Here is a 21,034-nt window from a genome sequence, read left to right as displayed (position 1 = left end):
CTCAGTCACAGGAGCCATCTGCTCCGCCTCAGCCCTCCGGATGCTCCCCGTCGCCCTGGCTCATTGACTCTCCGTCTCCAACTCGGGCTCCTCCGCCACCTGCTCCGCCACCGTTGGTCGGCCCCCTGGAGTCGTCAGTTCTTCCTTCTCCATGGCTCCTCCCTCCATCGGCTCCACCGTGGGTCGCCATTATGGCTGTGGCCTGGGCCCCACCTGGCACCGCATGCTCCAAGTCCCTCCTTTTTCCTCCCTGGCTCCTCCCTCCATCTGATCCACCCTGAACTCTGTCTGTCGTCCTCCTCCCGGGTGTCTGTCCTCCTCCCGAGCCTCCTCCCAAGGTCCCACCCGTCCCTCCCTGTGTTGTTCCTTCGACGCGATGACGTGCCTTCCGGGAGGGGGGTGATATGTCACGCCCCTGGACTGTCTTTGTTGTATTTTCCCTCCCCATGTGCTCCGTGTCCCAGTTTCTCCCTCGTGTTGATTGTTCATGGATTTCAGGTGTGTCTTGTCATTAGCCCCTCGTTTTCCTGTGTATTTAGCCCCAGTCTGTGCATCTCATGAAAATCCTTCTGATTTGTATAATTGTCACACCCCTGGACTGTCTTTGTTGTATTTTCCCTCCCCATGTGCTCCGTGACCCAGTTTCTCCCTCGTGTTGATTGTTCATGGATTTCAGGTGTGTCTTGTCATTAGCCCCTCGTTTTCCTGTGTATTTAGCCCCAGTCTGTGCAGTCTGTGTTTATCGGGTCTACATGTTGGATTACGTGTGTTTACCCCTGTTCCTGATGTGGATTCTCCCCTGTGTTTCCAGGATTAAAGACTGTTAATGCCACTTCGCGTCTCCATCGTTCCTTCCGACAGCGTATCGTGACAAGTATACTTTCAAAAGGTACTAATACAGTGTTTTTTTATTACTGTAATACCAGTTTCTTTTCTTTTTCTTATTGTATTACAATTGTCATGACACTGGCAAGTTTAAGGCTCTGATACTTACTATGCATATTAGAAGTTGTTAGTTCAGTTTTTTTTTAGTTATATGATTAGTCTCTAATTTGATTGGCCAACCTCATTCCAAGAGTGCTGATATTTAGTATAACAACACTGGGATGTGTGAATGCTTGTGTCATTCTGCTTGTCTGTGTTTGCAGTATTCCAGACCAAAATATGTGAGTTGTGAGGAGTGGAAGCAGAGAGCGGTGTAGTGTTTGTGTGGAGCACAGAAAGCCGAGGCATCTGTGTTTTCTTCCGCTCTTAAATCGTTCAGAGTGAGGTTTCTCACATTAGCAAGTGGGAAGATGAAACTGATGTCATTTAATTTCACTTATATACTCCATTCCAAAAAAGTGTGTAAATATATATATACATATACATACGTATATATATACAACATAAAATAAAAAATAAAAAATGAATAAAACAATAAAATCACACTCCTAATATCACATATTTCAGAATATCATTATAGTGCTACCTTTATGTCTACCAAAATATTGGTGCATCCCTAAGAACAACGGCTTTGAAAATAGCCTGAAATCACAAAGCACTGTATTTAACTCTCTTTGTCAGTCTTTGTGTTAAGCTCAGTCCCTTCCATAATGTTCTGGATGTTGATGGGCCCTGTGGGGGCTCTATCCAGCTGCAGGCAGCTCCAATCCACACTCATTGAAGAGGAGGGGTGGCACACAGACGTGTTCTAATCACTGCTGCGATGACACCAAGCAGAGAGCAGTGCTTCAGTCATTTACAGCACCACATCTCTCTTGTTCTGCCCAATTTGCTCACACAGTTTCAATGAGACTGGCATGCTGGCATGATTCATCAATATGTTTTGAGGTGTCTACGGGCTGAGTTTGTTTTCATAGGCTCCCTCGCCTTCCAGGTGCAATGAATCAATCACTGCGTGAAGTCCTGATGTAGTTACGCAGTTGCACACAACATAAAAGACACCGCAGGTTTGACCAGAACAACCGGTGACTTGAAAAATGGCAACAGACGTGTATTGGTAATTATGGGGAAATATTATTGGCCCATGCCCAGACAACTTTATGTGTTTACTAAAATTTGCATATTACATGCATCATCACTGAACACATCTGATTAATGTTGACTGATAATTGGCATCCTATTATGGTTTCATTTGCATAGACAATATAAAAGAGGCCATATGCTGAAATGCAAACGGAAATTAGTATGTCAAAACCTTTATACAACAATGAAAAATATGTTAAATATAAAATGTACAGTCAGCCGATCATTACCACAAAATAAACACTGATGCATGCATACATAATGTAATAAACAATTATCATATTTTATTTTTGATGTTTTGATGCTGCCAGTGTTGACAAGGGAATACATCTATTTTAGTATAAACAATCATTTTTACTTTGGAATGCTAATTATGATTGGCCAATAGTGGCATTGTAAAGTCAAGTATATTTCTGCAGTGACCACTAAACTGTATAACTCAACACAAAAATGCTTCTTTTACAAATATATGTCTTCAACAACTTATTGTTTCATATTTTTATTTTTATATCCTACATTTGTTTCCAAAAAATGAATGAAGAAGAATAAAAGTTAGTGTTTTACTGTCACTAGTGTTCATTTTAGCTGGAAACTGCAGTGAATTGTATGTATAGGTATGCTTTGGAGTTTTAAAGAAATGTAGGTAGAGGCCTTTTTTTTTTTTTTAGGTAGAGGCAAGAGTGTACATTGAAATCCTCAGTCACCATCCACTACATGGAAATGAGTGACCAGTAAAGTTCTTTCAACTATAGCCCTGTATTTAAGCAGATGTTCAGAAAGAGCTAAAAAAGCCCATTTTCGCTCAAGTCGCTCAAGGCGACAACCAGCTACTTTCATGGACATATGGCACTTTATTATGCTTATTACACAGCTACTTGACAAACAAATAAATACATGTAAATGAAAATGTTTAGTTATTTAATCTGTAAATTTGTCTAAATCGTTTTTAAAGAAGGACTACTTTTCTAGATGAATGAACTTCTGGTTCTCCATTACTGATATAATTCCTGTGTGTGCTGTTTGCCCCATGCTAAGGGCCCCTTTATGGTATCCTTGTTCAAATCATGTGAAAGTTACTGGGTTGCTAATGGTAAATGCTCAGTGAAGTATAAAGCTGTGCTCACCATGATTTCAAACTAGACATGCATTTGTCAGCATGGTGGAATGGGTATTGCCGTTCCCAAAGCATTTCTGACGCAGCTCAAATTCCCTGAAGGGGAATGTCTCTAGGTTATGTATGTAACCATGGTTCCCCGAGGGGAATGAGACGCTGTGTCAGAAATGCTTTGGGAACGCCTCTGCGTGACCGTGTCCTGAAGCATCTGTGAAATCAGTCCAATGGAATGGCGAGACGTCACGGGCAAGGTGACGTAGAGACCAGGAAGCTTAAAAGCGCATCCAAAACAAACAGTGTTAACTTCTGGTAAGTCGAAGCAATCCGCTCACAGGGATACAGGAAGTATGGCAGGGAGACGCAGCGTCTCGTTCCCCTCTGGGAACTATAGTTACATGCGTAACCTAGAGACTTTCCACTTCAGGGAATTCGAGCTGCTTCAGAAACGCTTTGGGAACAGCAATACCCACTCCGCCATACTGACAATTGCCTATCTAGTGTGAAATCATGGCAAGCACAGCTAAGACTGAAGCACCTGAGAGTCTGGAGTGGTACCCAAGTCTAGATTGTAAATCAAACAAATGTGAGCGGAAAGGACCAGTCCGCCGCATCACACACATCTTGCCACGTACATCCTTAAGGTGGAGGGGGTCAACCCTGCAGAGAACCGTCCATGCAGGAACTCCAGAACTGAACCAACCGGGCAGTTAACTGGGACCAGCTGACGAATTACACACCATAAAGTGAACACAACCCACTTCAAGGAGTACAGTTTCCTCATGGAGGGAGCTCTGGAGTGGAGTGTGGTCTCAACAACCTCAGTTGAGAGACCGGATCAGAGGTCAAACCCATAATACCAGGCAGGGAAGAACGATACCATCCCTGACTGAGTCAGAGGGTCCCATCTGATTAGAATTTCCTAGGGAGAGCCATCAAGGAGGGACACAGGTCCAAGAGCAAATCTCGGGTCGGCCAGAACAGGGCTACTAGAAATAGATGGACCCTGTCCCAGCAGACTCTCTCCAGAACTCCCAGGAGCAGAGCAATCGGGAAAAAGGTGTACAGACGCAGCCTCAACCGCATCTGTACCATGGTATCCAGTCTGAGAGGAGCTGGATATGAGAGGGAGAACCAGAGTGGATAATGTGAAGTCTCAAAACGCACACAGATCCACCGCCTGCTCCACCACATCGGGGTGGAGCCTCCATTCCCCGGGCCTCAGCCCCTGTCTCGACAGGATGTCTGCTCCCAGATACAAGTGCCCAGGGATGGTGAGAGGAGTGAGAGGAGTTTTTCCTGAGCCCACAGGAGGATCTGGTGTGCCAACTTGTATAGTGGGCACGAGCGCAGACCCCCCAATGGTTGATGTAGGAGACCACCAATGTGTTATCTGTGCGGACAAGGCCCATCATGGCCCCTCAGGTCTGGAAGGGAGTTTTCAGTGCATGAAACAGCCAGCATCACCAGGCAATTTAAGTGCCAATGTGAGATGGTGGCCTTCCCACAGACCCTGGGCAGAGCGAAGGATCTGGCGCGCCAGCTTGTACAAGGGGTGCGAACGCAGACCCTTGCCGATTGATGTAGGAGACCACCGATGTGTTGTCTGTGCGGACAAGCACATGATGCCCCCTTAGGTCTGGAAGGAAGTGTGTCAGGGCTCGAAACACGGCCAGCATTTCCAGGCAGTTGATGTGCCAAAAAAGATGATGGCCTTCCCACAGACCCTGGGCAGAGCGGCCACTCATGTCCGCTCCCCAGCCCATGAGGGAGGCATCCATCGTTAGCATTACATGACAACAAAGAGCCCCCAACACTGGGCCTTGTGACAGGAGCCAAGGCTTCCTCCACATGTGTAAGGCACGTAAGCATCGCCGCGTAACCTTGATCATGCAAAGTGGGTTGCCCCTCGGGGAAAAAACTTTGGTCCTGAGCCACCACTGCAAAGGTTTCATGTACAGCAGGCCAAAAGATATCACGCTGGATGCCGCTGCATTCAGACCCAACAGTCTCTGGAACTGTAGAGTGAGTGACTGGCCTAGCCTCACACTGTTTACGGCTGTGGGAATCAAATAACGCAATCACGGGGTCACAGAATCACGGCCTGTTTCAATGTCAGCATCTTGAATGTGAACGTTTTGACAGAATGATTCAGTCTGCACAGACCTAGAAGCAGAAGCAATCCTCCATCCTTCCATGGAACAATGAAGTACCGGATGTAGAACCCGGACACCCTCTTGAGAGGAGGAACACATTCTGTGGCCTCCTTGCTCACGGGAGTAACTACTTCCTGTTCCGCTACCAGAGCCTGCTCGGTACACACCATCTGCAAGACCCATTGAGACACATTTGGCAGAAGTTTCCACGCTGCCAAAAGGTCTACTAAGGGAACTAGCCCTGAAGCGGATTACCGGCAGGAAACGACCAAACTGACAGCTCTAGTGCCCTCATCTGAGGGGATGAGCATTCCCATGCCGTACCGTTGCCGGGCAACAGCTTGGAACTTCGCTCGTTGAAGCCCACTGAGCCCTGAAGCACCGGTGGTGGCAGGGGTATCAGGGGGGCTGAGGATGCCAGCCCCTCGGGACTGGCATCTATTATAGCTAAAGAGTTAATTCGGTGTTCTGAATCAGATGACCAGCAGGAAGCGACCGATTTATCCACTCTAGCAACCTCACTCGAGGGGACAAGTATTCTCGTGCCATACCGCTGCTGGGTGGCAGCTGAGAACAGTACTTGCTGGAGACCGCTGTGCCCCGAAGCACCAAAGATGGCGAGATTAACAGGCCGCCTCCTGAGGAGAGACGGACACCATATAATGAGGTGTGAACCGTTTTTCCCAAATTAAGGAAACCAGTCTCTCGAGACTGATCTTTTGAGCAACCAGCTTGGTGCCCTGAAGCGGATGACCGGTAGCGACAAACTAAACTGGCTGCTTCATAACCTCCTCAGAGGATGCAAGCCTCCCAGTGCTGCCACATTTCTGGGCTGACACTGAGAACTGCAGTTGCTGGAGACCGCTGTGCCCTGAAGCACCAACGGTGGCAAGGTTAACAGACCGGCCTCCTGAGGGCATTGAGGAGAGATGGGCACCGTGCAATGAGATGTAAACCGCTCTTCCCCAGAGGGACCTGCCCTCAGAAGTCTGACGCCACTGAAATCAGGACTACTTACTCCCGCCCAGCAGCCCCTGAGACCTGGGTCTGCCATGTAACTTAATCCACCAAAGCCGCTTGGTGGGTAATGTCGGGGCCTTCAAAAATTATGCTGAATCGGTGAACAGATAGCTTGCAAGCGTCTGTCCCACCTTAAAAATATTTAACCCATGATCTAAGTGAGAACCAATAGGTCCCGACATAGAGGTTGTGATTTAGCTCACCGGAAGTGTCCATCCAATTACTCTTAGGATGAACATCCTGATTCTCGGCCAGCCAGTTAATGTTTAGCCTGTCTACGGCACAAGTAACAACCTCCACCAACTCCTCATGCATAATAGATTGAGGCGGTGAGCTCTCAACCTCCACTGCATCGATGTGCTGACTACATTAACCTCCTCAGAGGAAGAGAGGTGTAGCACTGTGCTCTCATGTATAAGACTAATACGACTTGCATAAGACTTTCTTCCCTAGAGAAGAAATGCCAGCGGGAGCAGAGCTAAACATTCCAGAAAGTGCACACTTGTACACGTCGGGACATTTTATGAATGAGCACAGCAAGCCCCATCAACAGCTGACTGTGCGTGCTCCGCTCCCAAACAAACTACATATAAATTGCATGTATCCACACCCATGAACTGACGAGGGCAGAGAGAAACAAGCAATCTAAAATGCAGTCTGCTTATATGCAAGAGATTGAGGTGGCGAGTCTTCAATCTCTTCTGATCAATGTTAACAACATCAGCCTCCTCGGAGGAAGATAGCTGCAGCAACGAGCTCTCACTCGGTAGGGGAAGAAACCGCAGCGTGGGCCCCCTCGAGAGCTGACTGTGCATGCTCCACTCCCAAACAAACAACACAATGATCGTGTGTGCTCGCACCCGTAATGTTTAGCGCGGGCAGAGAAGAACACACGGTCTGAAGTGCTGCCTGTTTTTCTTGCTCTCCATATATTGTTGTGATTGTGCACTGGCACTGACAAACAACTGAATTCAGACTGACACACACACACAGAGCTTGCTGAAGACACAGAAGCTAATGCTGTTTGTTTCGGATGCACTTTTAAGCTTCCTGGTTTCTACGTCACCCCGCCCATGACGTCTCGCCATTCCATTGGACTGATTTCACACATGCTTCAGGACACAGTCACGCAGAGGAGTTCCCAAAGCGTTTCTGACGCAGCTCGAGTTCCCTGAAGGGGAACTTTTCCCAGACATTATTCATAAGTTTTTTAATGTGACTCATAAACATCCATTGTAAATGCCTTCCTGTAAGTGACTTTTTTTTAATTATGAATGAATATGTGGTAATCAACAATATTTCACAGATGATGTTAAAAAATAATTAATTAATTAATTTTAAAAAATGCTTAAAGTGATAGTTCACCCAAAAATGAAAATTTTGTCATAATTTACTCACCCTCATTCCAAACCTGAATGACTTTCATTCAGTGTCATTGCCTGACTGTCTGAGCTTCTGTTTACCATATTTGTTGTTCTATATATGTGCAATGATCAAAGTTTATATGTGAATTAAAGACAAAATCTATTTGTTTGTCATATAAAGCAATCATGTATCTTTAAATTCAATTCATAAGTTACTTTACATATATGTTACTTTATATATTACATTACAATGTTTTTGTACTTTTTGAAATGAGATGTTGGTCGCATGGACTTTCAATGGATGGCAAAAAAAGAGTGAGAGAAAATTAAAAATATTATCATTTAAAAGATCTTATGGGTTTATAGAGTTGATAGAATTTGAGAGTGAACTAACCCTTGAACTTGTACTGCATCCAGAACTTTCCTTTAACAGTAGAACTTACAAAAAAAATCTAATCCAACCACCAGCCTCAGTGCAACAACACATCCACATGACCTCTTAAGTGGGCAGCAGTTGTTCAGGCTTCACTGCTCAACAAACCTAAGCGCACCCATGTGTTTTTTGACCGAGTGTGACTCCGTACGGCTGCCCATCCCATTGCAGAACACCACACAACTGACAGCAAGAATGAAGCCATGCTCCCTCCGTGACCAAAACTCAGCATGTGGAGCACACTGGAATTCAGCAGTGCAAGCAACAGAAAATAAACCAATAAAAAGAAGGAAAACAGTCAAAAGCTTCACCATCCTGGAGGCTGTTTTATAGAGAGCGTGTGGCAAATTAGCACCAAACTGACAGAAAAGAAAACCTCTAATTGGTGTGGAATAGTAAAAAATTGTGAGAGTTGTGGTGGTTTCATGCATCGTGTTAGTCAGAGGGAGGCCATAGAGGGCAGGAAAGAGTTAATGTTACAGTGGTGCTGTACTGCATGGCTCCACTCCAAATGAAATATCAACAGCATGTCCCAGAGTGCTGAGAGAAAAGCACGAGACAAGAAAGGAGCTAAAGAAGAGAGAAAGACAGGAAAACAAAAAAAAAATGGAGCAGTGCAATGGAAAAAAATAAAACAAGGAAACAGAGAGAGACAGCACAAAAGATGATTTGGAGTGTGGGGTGATCTTAAGACCTGAAACACATGGAACAAAACATGTGGGACATCAAACTTTACTTTATCTGCTACTGAAAATAACAATATTTCCATGAGATGATTACTAGAATGTTCTGTTTGCTGATAGTCACTCTGTATTTTAAGAAATTGCACTACATTATCACTCCTCCTAAATCCACAAGGAGACCAAAACTAAATAATTCACATAAATTTATTAGACTAAATAATATAATATACATATGTTCCTTAGTAGAAATAGTAGTAATATAAGTATTACCACTATGTCCAGGCAGAAGGATGTTCATTTTAAAAAATAAACAAATAAATAATAATAATTAAAAATATGTAATTTTTACAGTTTAAAAGCTATTCTTGTCACCATTAGGATTAGAGTTATCATATTTATGACAACATGTAAAAGTTCAAAATAGGTGTAACATGCAGAGACAGCAGGCAAAGGTGAGGATCTAAGTGCAAGGAGTAGTTTAATAGAGAAACAGATAAACATTAAAAAAAAAACAGGGAACAAGGAACTTCAAACACAAGCATGAACATCGATTCACACAGCATAAGTGAAACACTAGGACTTTATATATACAGGGGCTAACAAGCTTAACAAGGTAAAGAGAGGGCGTGGTTAGTTGTCTGAGGAACTATCAAGGGAGCTACAAAGGCAAGGCTAACACAAGGGGAACGAACAGACACAATAGGAACAGGGAAAACACTTCAACAAAAGTCCAAACATCAACACAGGGAATATATAACAATAGGCTCACTGGAATAACCTCTATCTATATTTTAGCAAAACTCCAAAAACATACCCGTATAATTCACTGCAATTTCCACCTGTCCTGGAGCACCCCCAGCACTGCACATTTTGTATGCACTATATTTGCACTATATTTGTTTTCATTGCTTTTAATATAAATCTTGTTTTTATATATATATATATATATATAAACAATGTTTATATTAAAGGCAATGAAAACAAATATAGTGAAAGTAACCATGTAGGTTATGGGCTATTATGTGCAAAAGATGGGGCTAAAATTTACATTCATTACATTTTAACATTGAAACATTAAATCTAAAAACAAAAACAATGCTTTTTTAAATGAGAAGATAAATTCACTAAACTAAAAATGAAATGAAATAAAAAACAAAAGCACAAATTAATTGTATTATATCTCGATTACCCCATTACAATAGTCATGGCACATTTATTGTCCAACTACAAATATTTAAGCAAAATGTATATTTTAGTCAGAATTATGGCGCTCCTCCGTCTGTTTGGCGTGCATGCCCACAGAGGTGCTCCTTCACTGAAGTCTTTGAAAATTAGCAGAGACTCACATGCAGAAAGCTTATGCACTCCTGACAGCAAAATGGAAATATTTCCATGACTTTCTAACATTTACAATGCAGAACATACCTGTGAAATATAAGTTATGCACTGAGGAAAACAGCACATCTCAAACACATTAAACAGCGCAAGTATCCTCTCATTCAGCAGCAGCACATGTATATATACATGTCTCGTTTAGAACAAACTGGATTAGGCCTATGCACTTTCTCTGTAATTAAATGATTAATTAATTAATAATTAATTAATTTTTTCAGATGCGTTCGTAACAAACTACTGTACAACTCTATATACTACCCAGATGTATTAATCAACTTCCAGGACTGCATGTACACAGGTCATCTGTCCACTGGAAAAAATATTTTTTTAAATGGCAACAAGCTGATGCTAAAATCCGTTTAGGATGTAACAAAGTTGAGTTTTGTGGCATTAAACTTAAAAAAAAAAAAAAAAAAAGATTTTAGTATCAAGTGAACTAGTATATATTTTTTTTACCCACCATTTAAACAACAAGCAAAAACAACCCTAACTCTCGTTGGCCACTTTACATGGCTGTCAGACTGTCGCTTCCTGTTTAATACGGCAGTTTTAGGCTAGAATAAGCTGTGAAGTGGACCACACTTTATGACAATAGTCAAAAGTCTGGGTATGTGAGACAAAAGTTGTGGCCAAAAGTATTGGCAGTGACACAAATTTTGTTTTTTGCTAAATTTGCTACTTAAGCTGTTGTGGTGTTCATTCACACTGTTTCTAGATTATGTTACTGCCAATACTTGTAGAAACAATATGAATGAACACCACAACAGCTTTAGCTGCAAATTTAGCAAAACACAAAATTTATGTCACTGCCAATACTTTTGGCCACGACTGTATTTGCTACTACCCACCATCAACCACTAACAACTGCCTGGGGAACATAAATACACCACCAATCATTACTTATAGCCAGATTATAGAGCTGACAGGCCTGCTGAGATTATGACAGGGCAAGCTCTTACAAGCTGATGGGATAATATTAGACCAAAGGAACGAGAGAGCAAGAGAGAGAGAGAGAGAGAGAGAGAGAGAGAGAGTCTAAGACCCAGCAGGGTAGATGGGTTTTAGGGCCTGGGTTTTCCTTGGCACTCTCAGCTCCATGTTTATCTGGTGCATGTCTAAGCTCTGCAGATAGCACTGGAGAAACTGATACTGGCAGAAAAGGGAGAGAGAGGGGAATTCTGCTGATCACAATAAGGCCTCTTTTCTCTGAAAATGTTATCAGGTTCAATTAGGGAAAGGACAGGCTTGGCTTTCTTTTTATAGTTGAGTGCCTAGGGCTGTGTGACATGTAATTACATCGTAATATAACCTGAGAGCTTGTCTGCAGTTTACGGTCTGCTAGTTAATTACAGTGTGTATGATGCTACCATAATGTTTGAGTGTTTTACTGCACTGATAATGGTGATAATTTCAGTGTATTTTGATCAAGGATGGGACCGACAAAACATGAATACAGTGGCTGCCAAATGCTGCTCAGATTCTTGATTACGTATTAAACTCGCCCTTGAGGTCCACACTTTGGTGAACGCATTTGGGACAGTCTTAAAGACATTGTGGTGTGAATGTTCAAGTCAACATGAATCAAACTAGACTTGATTTCCTTTCTTAATGCACATTCCAGGTCTTGTACACCTTAACATGTCTTAACCAGTAGCTTCAGGAAACCTACACAATGGGGAAATCATACAAACTGCATAAAGAAAAGCCATTAATTAGATTAATTGAATAATGAATAGAAACTGAATAATTATACAAATATGTTGTAAAGTATGTTATTGTAAAGTAACTGTTTGCAAATAACATTTTTATTTTCAGTGCACACTCACATTTACTCTTACTATATACCTCATGCTGTACTGTACACCTATGTTGAAAAAGATTCAGTTATGAATTACATGAACACACGTAAATAATTGTTAATATTTTCAATTCAAGAGCGCAGAGGGCATCATTGACTGACAGCCAAAACCTTGATCTAAATTCACCCAATTTGAAGCATATCAGTCACATAAGATTCGTTTTTAGGAAATGTGTATTAAATTAACTGTTACTTCAGATGTTATCTGCAATGTGGTCTTTTCGGGCAGGATAAATAAAATATACTTTCCAACACATCTAACTGATCCAACATGTAATTATGCAGGAAATATTAAACATGAACATTTATCTGGAATTAGTATCAGAAATTGATTTGAATATACAAAAAAATATTACAATACATGCTTCTGTTACTCTATTGCTTTATGTTGTACTGAAATTCAAAGCTTACCATGCATCATCTTGGAAATAAAGCTTCATATCTTTAAGTCTACCGTACGTAGTCAGTGATATTTTTTCTGTATAAGTTATGATGCTTGTATTTTAGATCCTGAATGAGCAGCAGCTATTTCAGACTATTCAAGACATTTTGCTTGCATTACAATTTCCATATGAGTAAAATGTTATGTATATGTTGCTGAATTATTACAAATTTAACCAGCGTTTAAATCAATAACTGCTTTAAAATGCATGCTGTTAACAAAATCATTGTTGAAACATTTGCAGCTAGCCTACTGTATGAATAAAAACAATATGACAACACAACATAATTACATAAACAGTGAATAGCCTGTACAAAGCGAATTAAGGTATATGTGCATATGTTGCACAGCATAAATCTTTATTCAGATTTCAGAATGAGCACAGAATGTCATTTGTAATATATGTTGAGGATCTCCTTACGTTGTTCATCATGTTCATCTAATGTTTGCTACTGTAATGAATATGAACATAACTTTTTAATAAGCATTCCCGACATTTAACAAATAACCATTTACATGTGTTGTAATAATGTACTGGGAGTCTTCAGATATAAAAACAGTGACTCGTTAGGTGATGTTTTAATTAAAGGGATCCTATTATGCTCTTTTATAAAGCCTTGATTTTGTTTTGGGGGTGTACTAGAACATGCTCTCATGCTTGGTGTTTCGAAAAACACATTATTTTTCACATAATTTACATTATTAAAATACCTTTCTCCCCAGCCTGGGTGTTGTTATTGGTTAGCTGTCCCAGTGCGTTGTGATCGGCGAACAGCTTAGACAGTGTTTCAGTACTGCCACGTCCCTTGCACGCATGGTTATTGCAAGACATATTAGAGTGGTAACGTTATTGTTGTTTTTTCAAATTCCATAATTTAACATAATCTAAATTATGTTTTAAACACGATGTCAACAACCGCTTAAAAATAAGTGCATTTACTATGTACAGATAAGTGCAACGGTAATATTTATTATGTTTATTGTTCTTTAATTCTAACATTATAACATGAATTGCAGTAAAACTGTTATACAGTTGAATTTATTTATACCATAGTCTCATAATTGAAGTGTAAATTCTGCAGATTACATCATTGTCCAGTATTGTACTGTCAGCGATTTATAAAAAAAAAACAGTGTTTCTTCGGCATGGCGAAAACTTGATGCTACAGCAGCTCTTCTTCTTCTTCGTTTTGTCTGATGCACTTACTCTGCAGCAGCTCTTCTTCGTCATCGTCGTCTTGTCTAATGCACTTAACCAAGCGTTCTAATCACGACCTCGCCCCTCCCCACCCCCCAACCATTCGAGTTTCCGTAGGCGGGAATTATTTTAATGATATTCTAATGGGCCGCTTCGTCACATCACAATTGGGCAGTCGTGGCCAAATGGTTAGAGTCTTGTAACCCGAAGGTTGCGGGTTTGAGTCTTAGGTCCGGCAGGGATTGTAGGTGGGGGGAATGAATGTACACTGCTCTCTTCCACCCCCAATATCACGACTGAGGTGAGACCCTTGAGGAAGGCACCGAACCGCCAACTGCTCCCCGGGCTTGTGAAAATTAATGAGATCACATTGTATGGGCTTATGCAAGACAGGACACAAAACCAAATCAAATACACAATTTTGGGCAGGGTCACAGTCTATTATGTTCCACACAGCACTTTCCTTACTGTATGATTAAGCAACTGACCCAGTGATATAGTCCAGATCTCCAGAGCTGCATCTGAAAGTCAAAAATTACTAAAACTATTACTTTCCCTTTGCTTCTTCCCATTTCCATGCATTTTCTGCTCCACCCTATTATATAAGTTTTGAATGTTTTCCAGAGTCACTTTTTCCTGCAGGTCCAATAAAATATCTGTGGGAAACACCTATGATTAAAAATCCATATGAGGAATCGTCTTATGCAAATAGACCAGCTCTGTTCCAAAACCTACAGAGCTGCCTACTAAGCATTTTAAGACACCATAGTTGTGCTCTCAATGCAAAGGGTGTTTCAAAATGTGGGCAGCAACATTATGTATGCCTCCTCCATGGTGAGGCAATCCCAGAATGCACTGCAATAATTTCAGTGAAAATAAATAGTCATGATGATGGAGCAGAGATAAATGTCAATTATAAATAGATTTCATTTAATGCTTAAAAATATACTTAGAAATATATTTCAAAATTTACTCAATATTTGCATGCACTGAAATGCAGATTGCTATATATAAATATATTGAATAACTGAATTATTTAAATCCTGTCAGGAAACCAAATAAAATCACTTTGAAACTACTTAATTTGGTCACTTCAAAAAAACTTAATTCGATGAAGTTATGTGAAGAAATTATGTTTGTGTTACTGATTCATGTGGAACCGATGTACATGATTAAAATCAACACACTTGTTTCAGTGTATGTGATTTCATGCTTTTTATCACCTACTGCTTGTAGAAGACCAAACTGCTTATGTTGCTGTTTATGTAGACCATTTTGAAGAAGTGACATAAAGTTTCATTATAATTTGGATAGATTTGGCTCATAATGCCACATCACAAGGAGGCCGTGCCACTGAAGCACAACTTCATTTCTAATTTATTTTTATTATTAGTATTAATTAATTTATTAATTGATTTATTTTTAATTCTACATTTTGTTATGATATACTTGGATATAATGCAGCATCTACTTTCGGCCCACAGCCCTTAATCAAATTAGATTTTTGGCCCTTCATAGTAAAACGTGTCATCACCTCTTTTTTTTTTCATTGAGTACTATCAAGTAATTTTAATTGAATTATTTTTTTTGTCATTGTCAGTTTAATTTTTTTAATGTCTATATAGTTTTATTAATTTTATTTCAGTTTTAGTTATTTTCGTACATCAAGTTAAACTAAATGAAAATGGTAGGCCTTGCCATCTACCTGAAATAAAATATGTTTTTTTATATATATTTTATTTCATGTAACAAAAGGTTTTTTATGGTTTTCGTTTTAATTTTAGTTAACTATAATTGCCTTGTTTGAGTAGAAAAATAACCCAGCGATTTTTAGCATGCAAGTGTTCTCCAACCTGCATGACCTAATTGTTCTCTCTCTCTTTCTCAACATCTATCTATTCTTTATCTCTCACTAACTCTCTCTCTCTTTCTTTCTTGCTCTGATGAGCTCAGGGTTTAATTTTGTCTGACATGTAGAGATTATCTAATACCATCAAAGGAAGCAGGAAGATAAAACGATAGTGTATTAAAATAAGTGGAGTCAAGACTTAACCATTTCACTGTGCGTGTATTGAAGGTAAAGAACCTCGGTATTTCCTGAGTAACCCGCACAGAACTGTCTGTGCCTTCATCCGCTCCAGGCATCATAAGGGTTTAACTTCCCAGTCCCTACTCCCATTCCTGACTTCCCTCCATCTCTCCATCTTTTCCCACACTCACATGCTCTCTAGAGGCACTGGATGCAGCATCATGGCTTCAGGCAGTAAAATCACCATGGCATTACCAGCTTTTACTGCACAATTTGAATACACATCTTGCAAAAATATCTGTGCATCCCACATTGTTTACATGTTTGTCAAACTGACCACAATGCATTGTAGGATACAGTATTCCTTGTAGTATGCGCTCTTGTTTTGGCAAAAAATCAGGTCATGCATTCCATGAATAAAGAAAATGTGCATACTGTCTATAGTATACATACAATAGATTGTGTAAAATAGCACGGAATTATGCTATTTTAAAATGAGGAATTTACTAGCCATATGTTACTCTGGATCACTGCTGAATCAATTATCTATTGTGTCATTGTGTAATCACTATTTTGTAACAAAAAAATGCATACAGTACACTCATGTAAAGCAATATATACTATACAGCAAAAACTGCCTAATTTTTTACTTTGTCACAAAATGTAAAGTATATTATCACACAACTCTTTATACAAAGTTGGATATAAAAGTATGTTCAGCTTTATCCGCATACATACAGTATATTTGCATAGGGCTTTACCTTGATTGCTTGTATCATTATAAAACGTAAACTAAATTTGCTAAATGCAACTATAAAACAAATATATCTTTTATATTTCTTTTTATGCAGTATATATAAACACACACACAGCAACTGTTTCCACACAGGTCTGTTTGCTTTTGTTCAGACAAACAGGTAGTCCAGCCATTGGCTGAGGCAGAAGTTGACATGTTGGGCCGCATAAAAAAAAACTGGGCAATGATCTGGAATGTCAGCAGTGTATTCTTAAACTCCACAGAAAAAAATGTTTGGCAAGTTCATTGCATGTGCGCAGTCTGGTTGTATACCATACGTTCTTGCGTCACGGCAGTAACAAGTATTCAGTATAGTACAGTTCAGATATCAGTGTCATTATAGTGATTTAAGTGTGTTATTATTCAGATAGCTAGCGGTAAACATTGATAGTTCTATTACAGTTAAAGACAGTTCTCCACAAACATACTTAACATAATGTAATATAATGCAACAATCAACAAGGTCAAAGAAAAAAGAAAAGCTTCTTTGAACAAAATGGCTATGTGATATAATAACTCCATTCTAAGCGCTATAATGAGGTAAATCAGGCCCAAAATGAAGCAGTTATACTCTACAATAATAGAAGCTCTATCATATTACAGTCAACCATACCGGATACATGTCTGATTTAATTTTCAAAACAATCTGGTGCATACACTATGCAAAAACAACTGAAATAAAACTTTGAAAACAGAGCAATTGAAATAATTGAGTCACTATCATGTTCTTAATGCAAGAATGCTTTTTCCATCCCATGCTGACACTGGCCTTACTCAAGTGGTCTCAGCTCATCAGCAGACGAAGAAAGAGCAGATCGTGTGTCATTTTGGAACGTCAAACAACGAAACACAAACAGTGAAATATCATAGCCATTATTACAACACAGGGGTGTGTTTCCTGTTACCTGTGTCTTGTATTGAAGATTGTTTTCATTGGAGTTGTGTATCAATTCTCACAATACATAACAGCTGTTTAAGATTGAAATCATGGCCAAACAACCAGCACATACACGAGTCATTTGAAACGAGGCAAAGTTTAATGGGTAAATATGATAGGTCTGAACTCACACACACACACACTTGACAGCAGTGAACAGGACACTGCATGTGAGAAGAGTGTATTGTACTATGACCTTGATTTAATTACCTACAAGGTTTGCATTAGTTATCTTCCCTAAAACTCTACAGAATAACATTTAGACTTAATGAGATAAATACAATAAATAAAACCTTGATAGTACAAAAAAAACAAATTTTCAGCATATCCATCTATATTCATATGAAGACAAAGTCTTACCGTCACCTTGCCAATCTTGTTGAGTTTGTCTTATCATTCAACACATTATGGTGTTATGAGATATCTAAGCTGTTACTGCTTCAGTAGCCTTGGTTCTGGATATATTTTTGGTAAAGAGTTTTAAGCTACAAAGTAAATCCTCTGACTCAAAGATGAATCAGATTTATTTTTGCTTCAAACTTTGCCGTGATTCTGGCTTCCATAGTAACAGCAACTTCTCTGATCTTCTGAATTATGGGATTATAGCTCTTCACCAAAAATTCACCAATTACACTTGTCTTTGTCAAGGATGTAACTGAATGTTTAGGAGGGCCAGATGTAAATGTTTAAGAATAAATCAATAAAAAACTCAGCACACTGTCATGGTAATTTGTCATGTGAATTGGTGGTACAAATCACATTGTAAAAATGTATATGGAATGGCCACCTCGCAAAATGCTTACATTTTCTCATGAGATTGAACTGGAAAAACCTACTTTGATAAACCACTATTCTGAATATTGGCAGGCATGTGCCCCTGTACCGTTATTAGTTATCACTGTCTGACACCATTTATTTATTTATTTATTAAAGAAAGAAAGAAAAGAAAGATCCTGTATTCATTTAATTGTCCTAAAAAAACATGGTAAACATAATATTAAACAGTGACATAGTACAGCACTATATGTAAAACAGAATATACTATTCATTCATTTCTATGACATGTGAAAATATCAAAATCATATACTCTAACATACTACCATTTTTGTGAATATGTTTAGCATTATGTAGTTCTGATGAAGGCCTAGATAATGACCGAAACGTCACAAATAAAATTGGATTTCTTCAAGAGTGAGTGTTGAACCTTTTCTAATTGATATGTTTAGCATCTAACCCTCATCCGTCCCTTAGGTCAATTTGACCCAAAAAGTTTTTAAAAAAAAATTCAAAAAATCGTATGTTGATAATACCGGTCCAAGGTTTCTTTACTTCTGTCACACTTGCACCGGGAATACACACAAAAAAATTGAGTGGATTCGAGGAGTTTAAATGGGTGCAATAAAAAAAGTAACAAAAGTGTCCCTCGCGGGTCATTTTGACCCGCATAGGAATTAATGGAATTTACGAGAAAACTGCATTTTTCATTACATTTTATTTTTTTTTTATATACAAAATCGGAGACAATCCAGTAAAGATTTATACCCAAACGAAGGGCTGAGACTACAGAATATCCCCAATGCAGAAAAAACTCACATACACACACACGCACACACACACACATGATACACACACTCATATAGAACACATTGTAATATTTTTCATGTTTCTGCTGGGATATGACTGTCATTTTTCAATTTTTTTTTACTTAACACAGTTAGATTTGAGTGATGTTGTGGAGACCAATGAGTTTATATCATATTTATATATTTAAAAATATATTATATATTTATTTCATATTTATGAAATTGTATGAATATGCATATATTTAGGTTATAATTCAGTTATAATTTATTTTTTTATTTTTTACAAAATCTGGATTTTGTAATGTTTCAATATATATTTTCATCCATAAACAACCAAATGGAAGCCTTAAGATTATCTCATTTCTCATGTTTCACTTGTTTTGCTCGTTTAAAAATCTCCATAAAGTTCTATAGGCCCCTCTAGTGGCTGTAACCATAAAATGCCATTTTATGTAATTTTTCCCCACCAGATGGCATCAGAGACACTCAGTGACTCAATTCCAAGGCCATCTGTTGGTTTTTGATGAAACAGGACTGAAATTGTCTTTCTTTTTTTTCTTTTTTTGTGAAATAATGTACAAAAACTGCTTATTTGCTTATGTTTTCTTACAAATATCCAGAATAAAAGGTAACTATTTTTTTTTTAAATCACCAAAAAAATAATAGAAAAACCTACATAAAAAAATTAGAAAAATGTTCCAATATAAGCTTTCTGGACCAAAAATAAAATTTGTGTCATTTTAGGCCTTCGGGTCATTTTGACCCACGAGGGACACTTTTGTTATAGGTTCGGGAGGGACGGATGAGTGTTTTAAACATCTGAGGAAATAAAACATGTTGAAATGGTAGGCCTACACAAAATAAGTTTAGATAAGAATTTTTTTTCTTTCTTTTTTGATTATCAGTATCGTATTTAGGTTCTAAACATTTGCTATACAGGTACCCTGTATGTCAGCGACAATGTTCTTCTCATGTATTTCAGCATGCAGTGAAATAAAGAGCGACTGACTCTTCATTTCAAAAGACAATACAACAGCTAGGCTATAAGCATATTAAAGTATGACATAATCTTGGCAAAACCTACCCTGCCTACCTAGACCGCATGTATGAGCAGTATGTATGCCCTGAAATGCTGTCTAGGTACAGTATATTCAATAGGCTTTGAGACGCTGCCCTTATTGTTCAGCACTATCGCACTTCGTGTAAAACAACTTATAACGTTAATCTTGCAGTGTCATGCTGCATATTCAATCCCTAAATAAAACATCTCTAGCATGTGTTATCTTCAGCAGTTGTTTAGTGAAGGAGAGAGAGTAAATGAAGATCTTGAATAAATACCTGAACCTGTTGACTCCGCCCCCGCTGCCGCTCACCGCCTCAACTCCTGCCTGCCGCGCATTTCATCAGCACGATGCTGCAGTAAAGTTCCCTGTCCACTCAAGAAAAGAGCAACAAGCGCGTCATAAAGAGCCTTCAGACGTGTTTTAGTAAAAGTTGAGTAAGAACCCCGTATGAGGCAGCGGCCATTGGAAAGTCATGTTTGCTGTGTGTCTGTGTGTGTGTGTGTGTGTGTGTGAAACCCAACACGAGTGAATGAGCCCGCCCCGTTTCCTCAAAGTCCCGTTAACTCTCTCTTCTCCATCTTTGACAGTCTCTCTCACTGCCTGTGTTTCTAATATAACAACATAGCATAACTTTCAATAATTAGCCTATATTAACAGACATTATTGTAAGATATATGCATAGGGCATAATATTAATGTGCATTAATTGTTTGTTAATGTTTCAAGAATAGCCTATTTATATTTGAATGTGCATTAGCCTATACGAGCATTAATGTGAATTTTATAATTATTATATAATTATATCATGTCTTACATTTGCTGAGTTTTAAGTCTTGTTGCGTCTTAAAGAGGACATGCTGCACTTATGATGACATTACAATAATAATTAAAAAAAATGTACAGAAAGAGGAACTGTAGATAAATCAGAGCTTCATGTT

At 39.1% G+C, this 21,034-nt stretch overlaps 1 protein-coding gene across 3 annotated transcripts in view; it reads right to left on the bottom strand.

The window, feature by feature from the left end:
* LOC107678286 (retinoic acid receptor alpha-A) overlaps positions 1-20,572 on the bottom strand; it is a 182,664-nt gene extending 162,092 nt beyond the window's left edge. For 2 of the 3 annotated variants that reach the window (XM_016473501.1, XM_016473508.1), the window contains exon 1: positions 20,372-20,572. The gene's annotated coding sequence lies outside the window, so the exon portion shown is untranslated. The remainder of the gene's footprint in view (positions 1-20,371) is intronic. The other variant, XM_016473522.1, reaches the window with a different exon arrangement.
* Between the last annotated feature and the right edge of the window lie 462 nt (positions 20,573-21,034).

The sequence above is a fragment of the Sinocyclocheilus anshuiensis genome, unplaced genomic scaffold, assembly GCF_001515605.1.
Source record: "Sinocyclocheilus anshuiensis isolate Anshui unplaced genomic scaffold, SAMN03320099.WGS_v1.1 scaffold1034, whole genome shotgun sequence".
NCBI lineage: Eukaryota > Metazoa > Chordata > Actinopteri > Cypriniformes > Cyprinidae > Sinocyclocheilus > Sinocyclocheilus anshuiensis.
Note: the sequence above shows the minus strand (reverse complement) of the source record. Positions and strands in the feature narration are given on the sequence as shown.